Raw genomic sequence first — 8,969 nt, forward strand, 5'->3', positions numbered from 1 at the left:
ATTATTTATTCTAGTAGTAAAAATTAAAAAATGAACACATATCATATATGTCATATTTGCGAAATGGTGTAAAAATATTTTTTTAATTATAATACATTAAATCTGAATTTAAATTTTAAATAAAATTGAATGATTGTAATACAATCTACGCAAAGAAATAAAATAAACAAAGCCGAAATGTTGAATACTTGATGCAACATAAAAATTGGCATCGTTAATATGTTTCTTATTTTATTATACGGTCGTGAAAATTTAATGACATCATTAATAAAATATATTATATAATATAATTTGATATCGTATTTCTCTGAAAATTCCAAAGAACGCAAGATTTATCACAATAATTTTTATTTAAATCAATGATATACTATATTTTTCTCTGAGAGCATTTCGCAACTTCCAGCAAAATTGGAGATATGTGAGAAGTAAAAATGAAAAAGAAAAAAGAGAACCGATTCAGCCGTTATGTGATAGCAACCGGAGATCGTGGAAAAATCGATAGTTTATATGCACTCGGGTCGCACGGATTGTAATCGTTAAATGTGAACAACGATTCGCTGTTCCTTCCTATAAATCCCGAGCACCATTTGCAGTAAAGAATCACACGGCTGTCGACGAGCAAATGTTTACGAGCCTGTGTACTTGTATCGGGTGCCAATTTCGTGACGCATGGAACCGATTTCGTAACGGATTAACCCACTTTAAATCTCTCGCGCCTTTATATTATTCCTATTATAAATCTCTATCACAATCGCGCACAAAAATGAATATTGCGTTTATTACGTTACGGCTGTCACGTCACGCTTTTCATTTTTCGTCGCACAAACATTGAAGTTTTCTATTAACAATTTATTTCATTATAATCCATCAACTAAAGAAACCGCGTTCCATGAATATATGGAATATATGGAATACATTTGTGAAACATGGAATCACATATATGGAATATATATGACACAAAATAAATCGGGAATATGAATAGATTACATAAATAACATATATAAGAGAATATAGATTATAATTATAAAGCTTCTTTATATTCTATAAATTTCATTCATATTGTAATTCTATAAATATTTTATAAATATTCATATTGTAATTCTATAATATATAAATTTGTAATTCATAAATCCTTTAAAATTACACCACGATAAACGGTAAATGACATATAATTCTCCTTTATTTGAATAATTAATAGCTATACTTATTTAAGAGAGAAAATATAAGATTAAATATATAATAATTCATTTCTTATTTAGGAAAGAAGATAAGATAAGATTCTTAGATAATAAATATGTACCAGTTACGTCAATCTTTTTTAAATTTGCTTCATCTTTGCAATAAAATTATTTTAATAATTCTAACAAAGTACAAGTTAAGATCTCCATTTTTATCCATTCATGATTTCCCTAGTAAATTGTAAATCCCTTTGTTATTTTTCAACTCGGCCAACATTTTGCAAAGTCTACAATTGTGGTGGTTAATATAAAAACCAATATTCGATGTGTGCGTATATATAATCTAGTTGCATCAATTGTAATCACGCTAGTGCATTAAAGAGTCGCGTTGAAGGTAAACAACGAGTTCTCTTTTTCTCTCGATAAATCGCTAGTTCGATTGGTAATAAAGCGTGGGACATGGTTGTTTGCATGCAAAAATCGCGCGTATCGTTCATGTAACGGGTGCAACTTGTTTCTCAAAAGCCGCTTTCATTCCGAATGAGAATTCCTTCGGAACAGAAGTTCACGGAACAACCCCTCGCAAGACTTTCGCATATTCATACATTATTGCGACTGCGTTGTACAATAAATAATTGATAATTTTGCACGTCATTTTTTTTTTATTCAAACAGCTATATAGTCGTCGAAATAAAAAAATATAGCGCTCGTATAATGAAATTTTACGAACTTGCAATTCCAATTGAAACTAACATATCGCGCCGGTTCAATGAAAAAAAATAAAAATATTTTACGAATCGCGCCAAATTTTTCATCGCATCATCGCTTTTTTCCCATTTTACCCCTGACGCCTCCGTCTCATGCATATTCCGGCGAAATCAGCCACGCAGCGGGAAATGTGAATTCGAGAGCGAGTTATTTTCAACGTGATATTTTAACGGGGTTTCGCCGGGGACAGACAAGCCGCGTAAAAAGTTAGTAAGGCATGAAACAAGAGATAAGAATAGCAAAAGAGCGGCATCACGGGTGCCGCACTCTGCGAGAGAAGTGAGCAGCGCAAAAATACGTAGTTCCTCCGAAGCAAAATATCATCGTTTAAAAATCACGTTTAAAAACGTAATCGTAGAAGTTCTGGAAAAGCACGAACTCGTTATGCGCACATCACCACGATGAGGATATTCGCGTGTAATTTTCATCGACATTACTATTTCGGCGCAACCGACGTATCTGATTTGAGGCGAGAAAATCGACTCTCGAAATAACGATCTTAACAATGCCACGTTCGTTCGCAATAATTTCACCCGTCGACAAACTCAATTTTGCCATTATAACGACTTTAACGTTCGGACACTGCTCAAAATTTCGGTTAAAAAGAGCTGAAATGAATTTAGGACGAGTTAATTTACTTTGCTCCAGCTCCGGCGCTCTATTTTTCAATCCAATTTATAATTGCGCGACTTAATGTATGTAAAATAATATGTAGAAATATATGTCAAATATTGAAACATTTGTTTGACAAATTTTAATTACGAAGGAAACAAATTGATAAAAGAAAGGCCAACTACCTTAATTCAGGATGTTAAACAAAATTTATTATTATATACGAATAGAAACATTAGTTTTACCTCTCTTAAATTTAACCTATCAACACGACTAAAATTAAGAACGGTTTAAATATAAAAATAAATCTGAAGGTAAATTCGACAGACGTCATGTCAATAGTAATAATAAATTTTATTTGACATAACTAATAATTGAAAGGCTAATACGAGTTACGATGTATAGATGGAATTAGACTGTTGATCTGTTAACATGTGAATCTCGAATAATCAGGGAACTTCGCAATTCCCTGAGTGGAAATATTGATAACTCTTTTATTTAATTACTTTGATCTAGTGATGATTGTTTTATTGATGTAAGATTTAAATATATAATGGCTGAAGAAGCACAAGTATGTGCGGAAACGTACCACATAATTGCTAATCAACAAGTTTAATTTATTTGGTTTCCATCCATACATCGTAGCTCGTATTAGCCTTTCAATTATTAGTTATTTTTTAATTTAACAAACCTGACTTTCACACTCATATTTATTTGACATCCTGAATTAAGGTAGCTCATTTTAATTGGCCTGCTTTTATCACTTTGTTGAATTCATACGAGCCGAAACTCTTATTATAAATTTAGTTACGAATGAAATATCTGTTTTCGAGTTTTATAACGGACTATTAATAATTTCATAGATAAATTTGGTTAATATGAGTCATTTACATATATTTTGAAAATGTATTTTAATCTAGTTTCGCCAGTCCAAAGTGACCAAACTGATTTACACTCGTGTCTGATTGAAATTCATAATGTTCCGAGAGACTGCTTACGCTATCACTTATAAAATAAACATTTGTATAACACGGGTGGTTAATAGCCCATTGAGCAGGAGCGAAAATGGTTTATAAAATATAAGATTTCCGTTCGAGAGAGCGCTTAATGTGTTTAATATTCAAGTCTGCGGCTTTGTTCATCCCTCTCTCTCTCTCCTTCGAAGTATTTGGCTAAAACCTCAAAATGCCCAGCCAATGTCCGCAGCAATATCTGCAATTCCCCGCGAACCTGTTTCCGGGTCACCCGGTGCACTCGGGGAGCGCGCACGCAGGAAATGTCGAATGCAATTCGAGGATTGTGCTTGTGAAAAAAAGCTCGCCGACGAATATTTGCGAAGCGCGTTTCCGTGTGCTTTTACGGTGATCAGCCCCGGCTCTCGTCGTGTCGCGTCAGGATGAAAAGCCGCGGTGTTAACTCTTTGCGTATTCGGGATAGGACACATCTGACCCGTGCGCTTTCTCCTAAAATAAAAAATTTAAAAAAAAATTTAATCCCATGTTATTTTAATCGCATGTACATTTTCCCAAATCTAATGGCGTATAGATTTGCCCGGCAAAAAATGGCAGATAAATAATAAAAAATAAATAAATGGTAATCAAAAACCAAGCAAATGAATTTTTCAGGATTTTCGCACACGTATACGTTTTTGGAAATTTTAATATAGAAAGATACGAGTTAAACGCACGTCAGTCACGCAAGTCGGAATTACAGCCGAGGTGTAGGATCGACGATGTATGCATGTATCCGAAGCACTTGATGAGAAGCAACAAACTTTGCCTTCTCTCTAAGCGACTCTCTCGCGACGCGTGACGCTCTCAACTTTCGCTGTCGGTGTCGGTTTAGCACACTTAGGGCGGCGCGCGTCTAATTGGCGGAGAAATACCAAATTCCTTGCTTCCGAGCTCATTTGCAGAAATAGCGTTGTGCCCGCAATTACCATAGTCTCGTTTTCATGCGTGCGTAATCCGTCATAGTTACTTTCGGATGCATGAAATGCGCACCGGTATTACACCGTAATTCGCTGATGCAGCTGCAATCGAACGAGACCGCACGTATTCATCCGACTCGATGTTCAATGTATTTGTAACGACGCATTTGAAATATTTTTTTTACGTCTTTTCTTCGAAGCATTTATGGTTAATGGCTCTCTCTCTCTATATATATCTCTCTATGCAAATAATTTAACCTTTATCATTTTTTACGTGGTATTTTAAATCCTGATGACGATCGATGAGCGCGCATTTTATTTTTATATTTATCTCGTAATCATATAGATAAAAAGTTGAAATATCGAACAATAATGAACCAACGTGAATCTCTACACTGAAAAAAATGTATGAAGTTCGAATAAGTATTTATTTTAATACTGCCAAATGAATCATTTATTTGAAACTAATATTAGTGATTTAATACGAAAAATATTTATTTGATATAAGAAAATTCTTTTTAAAACAAATAAATATTTATTTCTTTCAAATCAATGATTTATTTGGCAGCACATCCTTTCCTTTGCCTGGATTTTTTGCATGTAGGGAAATTGTTAAACGAGTATTTAGGTGTCTACGCAGAAATTTGTGCGCATGTATATAAACATCTCGTTAAACGAAACTCTTCCGGGCCTTGTTTATTAACAAATAAATTTTTTTTTGTCGTAAAGATTCTAAAAGTAAGTAACCATACTCATAATTTTTGGCACCAAACACAGGGACGACTATAATAAATTGTTAAACGAGTATTTAGGCGTCTACGCAGAAATTTGTGCGCATATATATAAACATCTCGTTAAACGAAACTCTTCCGGGCCTTGTTTATTAACAAATAAATTTTTTTCTGTCGTAAATAATCTAAAAGTAAGTAATCATACTCATAATTTTTGGCACCAAACACAGGGACGACTGTAATAATAACTACAATTTTATCGAACATTAGAGACTTTAAGAAATTGGTCGAGAATAAGAAAAATTATACAAGAGAACAATTATAGAAAAAAATACAATATTAAAACATTAATTTAATTAAATAAATAACAAATAACAGTATTTTGAGTCAATTCAATTTCCAAAATTGTTCACTAGAATTGTATAGTTATGTTTGATATATTTCTTTAGCATAGATGAGTTATAAATAAAAATGGAGTTAAATGATAAAAAATTGATTATATAAACTAAAGACATAATTTATGAGAAAAATTAAATTTTTTAATCTTTTATTAAATAACAAATTATCTTCAAAATTTAGAAAAATAGAAAGCACATTTCGAATACAATTCATTATTTTCTGATTTTGTATAAGTATATATAACTACAGTTATTATGTTATATAAGTTTTCAAGTGTTGATTAAAGTTTAATTAAAGTATATATATCGAAAAATTTTGATTTTATAATCGATATTTGGATTTGTGTCTTTGAAACACTGTTATTGAGAAATCAGTCATGACCGAGAAAAACAGAATAACATAACGAGAAAATATAAAATCTATTATGTTGTAACAAACGTTATTGAATATTGATGTGTATACTTCTATATATTTAAATTATGAATATTTCTTCATATTTTTCTTTTTTTTCTATAATATAAGGTTTCAATAATTAAAATATGTATTATTCAGAGCTATGTTTGGATTATAGAAAAGAACGAGAACTTAATTGAATTAAAGCAATATTTTTATATATATTTGATAAAACATTAACGACGAAGCATTTTTATAAATATAAATATAAATTTATCTCGAAAAATATTTTTCCAGCAATTTTTACCTCGCTTTACTTTCGCACCTGTTTGATTATGAATTTTTATACAATGAAAAATAAATTTATTGAATTCGAATAAATATTTATTTCAATACTGCCTAATAAAGCATTTGTTTGAAACTAATAATATTGATTTAATGAGAAAAATATTTATTTGATATAAGAAAATCCTTTTCAAAACAAACAAAATAAATATTTATTTTCTGAATTAAAATAATATATCTCCTAATATTTCTGCCGTCATATATGAAATTTGACACATGATTTTCCACATAATATTATGCACAGCTCTCGTTAAAGTATTAATCGATTAGATCGATTCGTCGCGTCTGTGGATGCCCACTATACCAAAAGATACAAAGCATAACTGCAATCTGCAACTGCAGTTCTTTAGATGTAATCTAATCATAAAACGATTAATTAATTAATTAATTGCGACGCTGATTTGTAATAACGCGATAATTAATATTAATTGTCATATCTCCGCAATAGAACTCTAATTTGCCATTTTTGCCCAAATTCACTACGTAATAATTAGCTCTCAAAGCCGCGTGCCCATAATGTCGCATGATCATTTTATGTAATATCCCCAAACCTAATTCATAGAACATATGTTCAAACCGCTAATTGATTTCAAGTTTTCAACAGCATTTACGCATAACATCATCTTCATATTAAATTAACAAAGCAATTATACAATCACATTTAAAATTAAAAAAAGACATTAATTTCATTTAAAATATATATGTATATATATAGAAAAGTGTAAAAAAGTAACACTTAAAAAATTCAAACATCAAGGCAATCTAATAAATTAAAAATTAAAAACACATATATCTGGGATATATATATTAATAATGAAAATTATAATTATAAAAAGACCAATTACATTTTCTCGCGCTGAAAAAAATGGACTCGAAATTGCGCGAATATATTTGGCTGGCTATCACATACAGAGAGAAAGAGAAAGGGAGATCTGCACAGAATTCTCAGGATACACAATCGCCGGATAGATAGAAAACAACGCATTCGCGGAACCAGTTTCATTTCCTTACTCATTTCACGCAATTTCGAATAATGAAATTAGCAAGTACCTGCGCTCTTGAGTTTTGTTTTCGCGACGGTGACACGTTACCTCGTTTCGTTCGTTACTCGAACCAATTATGCCGCACTTCTTGAGACGCTAATCACGAGAAAGTTGGCACAAGTGCCCGTTATCAACATCGGACGAGCGTGGCAGAGCGCAAGACGTGCGATAGAACTTTCCGCGTATCATTATTATATGGCAGGGCATCATTATCGCGAAATGCAATTTGCTGTTATGCCTTTTAGCGTCTCTCGTGAATGCGCCGGAGAGAGAGGATACGATCGCGAAAATTTTATTCAATATATTAAAAGCGCGACCTCCTCCCCGATAATGCCCGCACCTATATATATATATATATATATATATATATAACTATATAACGTGACATGTGCGATATGCATAATCCCATCATTTTAATAGCTGCGCCGTCACCTTCATTTCGTTCATTGTGACGCGAATCGGTCAGCACCCCATCATATTTCCTCGTCCTCTTCCCGGTTCCCCGTTTCTGTCCCACGATACTCCGATAAATACATTAGAGCATACGTGCCTGAAATTAATATTTAGTGGCGACAAAATGCGCTTATAGATGAAAATGTTATTTTCAAGCCGTAAATCGATTAAATTTTGCAGCCTGTTAATTAATGCGCGAAGATTGATATCGAGGTCGGTCAGACGGAACTTGTGCATATTTATTTTGTCGAATTACGAGATTAGAGATTTTTATTTAGATTTTCCTCGAAAATATAAATCAAATCTGCTAACTAATTATATTTAATCAATCTCACTCCGAGATATCAATGGAGAACAGATATATGTTTTTCTTCTCGGCTTTCTAACCGTCTGTTTCTACTTGGATTCATTCTTTCGCGTTGATTGATTGGATCGCATAAAATATTGCAGTCAGATCTCTTAAAAACAAGTTTTTTTAATGAGAAATTGCATATACTTCCTTGAGTAAATTTAAAATCTAAAACGGATGTGCTCATTGACAAATTCTCTGACAGCGTGGATTTTTTTCATATGTCTCTTAGCTTTTTTAAACGTGTATTAACTAATTGTAATTTTCGTTAAGTTTTTATATAATGTTCAATTTTTTTATATATTGTAGTTTGAAAAATTATTTTCAAATTTTTTAACATTTATCTCCTTCCCGTTTATACATATAAAAAAATTAATTTGCCATAATTTATAAAAAAGAATATATGTAAGTAATTCTTTCCTGGCGTTTATATCTCTGAAAAATGCAGAAGTAATCGAAATACAAATGCGGATGTGAACAAATAAAATCAATTTGATAAAAAAAGATTTGAAACTACGATCTTTTAATAATGCTTTTGATTTATGTCAGTTATATGAAGACTATCAATTTTTATTTTGTATTTGTAACGTGGTTGCTTTAATCTTTTAATCTTGATAAATAATGTCTCAGTTATTCAACATTCCCTCATTGCAAAAAAAATCGTTTAATATTTTGACAGCGTAGAGAAGCTATATATATATATACATGCATATGTGAATATAAGTCTCTCTTTCCTTCCCTCTTCAAGATAGTTAAGCGGCATCATCC

At 31.7% G+C, this 8,969-nt stretch overlaps 1 long non-coding RNA gene across 1 annotated transcript; it reads right to left on the reverse strand.

The window, feature by feature from the left end:
* Positions 1-1,162: 1,162 nt before the first annotated feature.
* On the reverse strand, positions 1,163-7,646 carry LOC146722488 (uncharacterized). Its single transcript, XR_014925158.1, has 2 exons — positions 7,407-7,646; positions 1,163-4,021 (listed from the first exon to the last, which is right to left on the reverse strand). It is a non-coding gene; the product is annotated as an uncharacterized LOC146722488 (long non-coding RNA).
* Positions 7,647-8,969: the final 1,323 nt, after the last annotated feature.

This window comes from Nylanderia fulva, unplaced genomic scaffold (genome assembly GCF_048542155.1).
Source record: "Nylanderia fulva isolate GAGA-0341 unplaced genomic scaffold, ASM4854215v1 Scaffold31, whole genome shotgun sequence".
Lineage (NCBI taxonomy): Eukaryota > Metazoa > Arthropoda > Insecta > Hymenoptera > Formicidae > Nylanderia > Nylanderia fulva.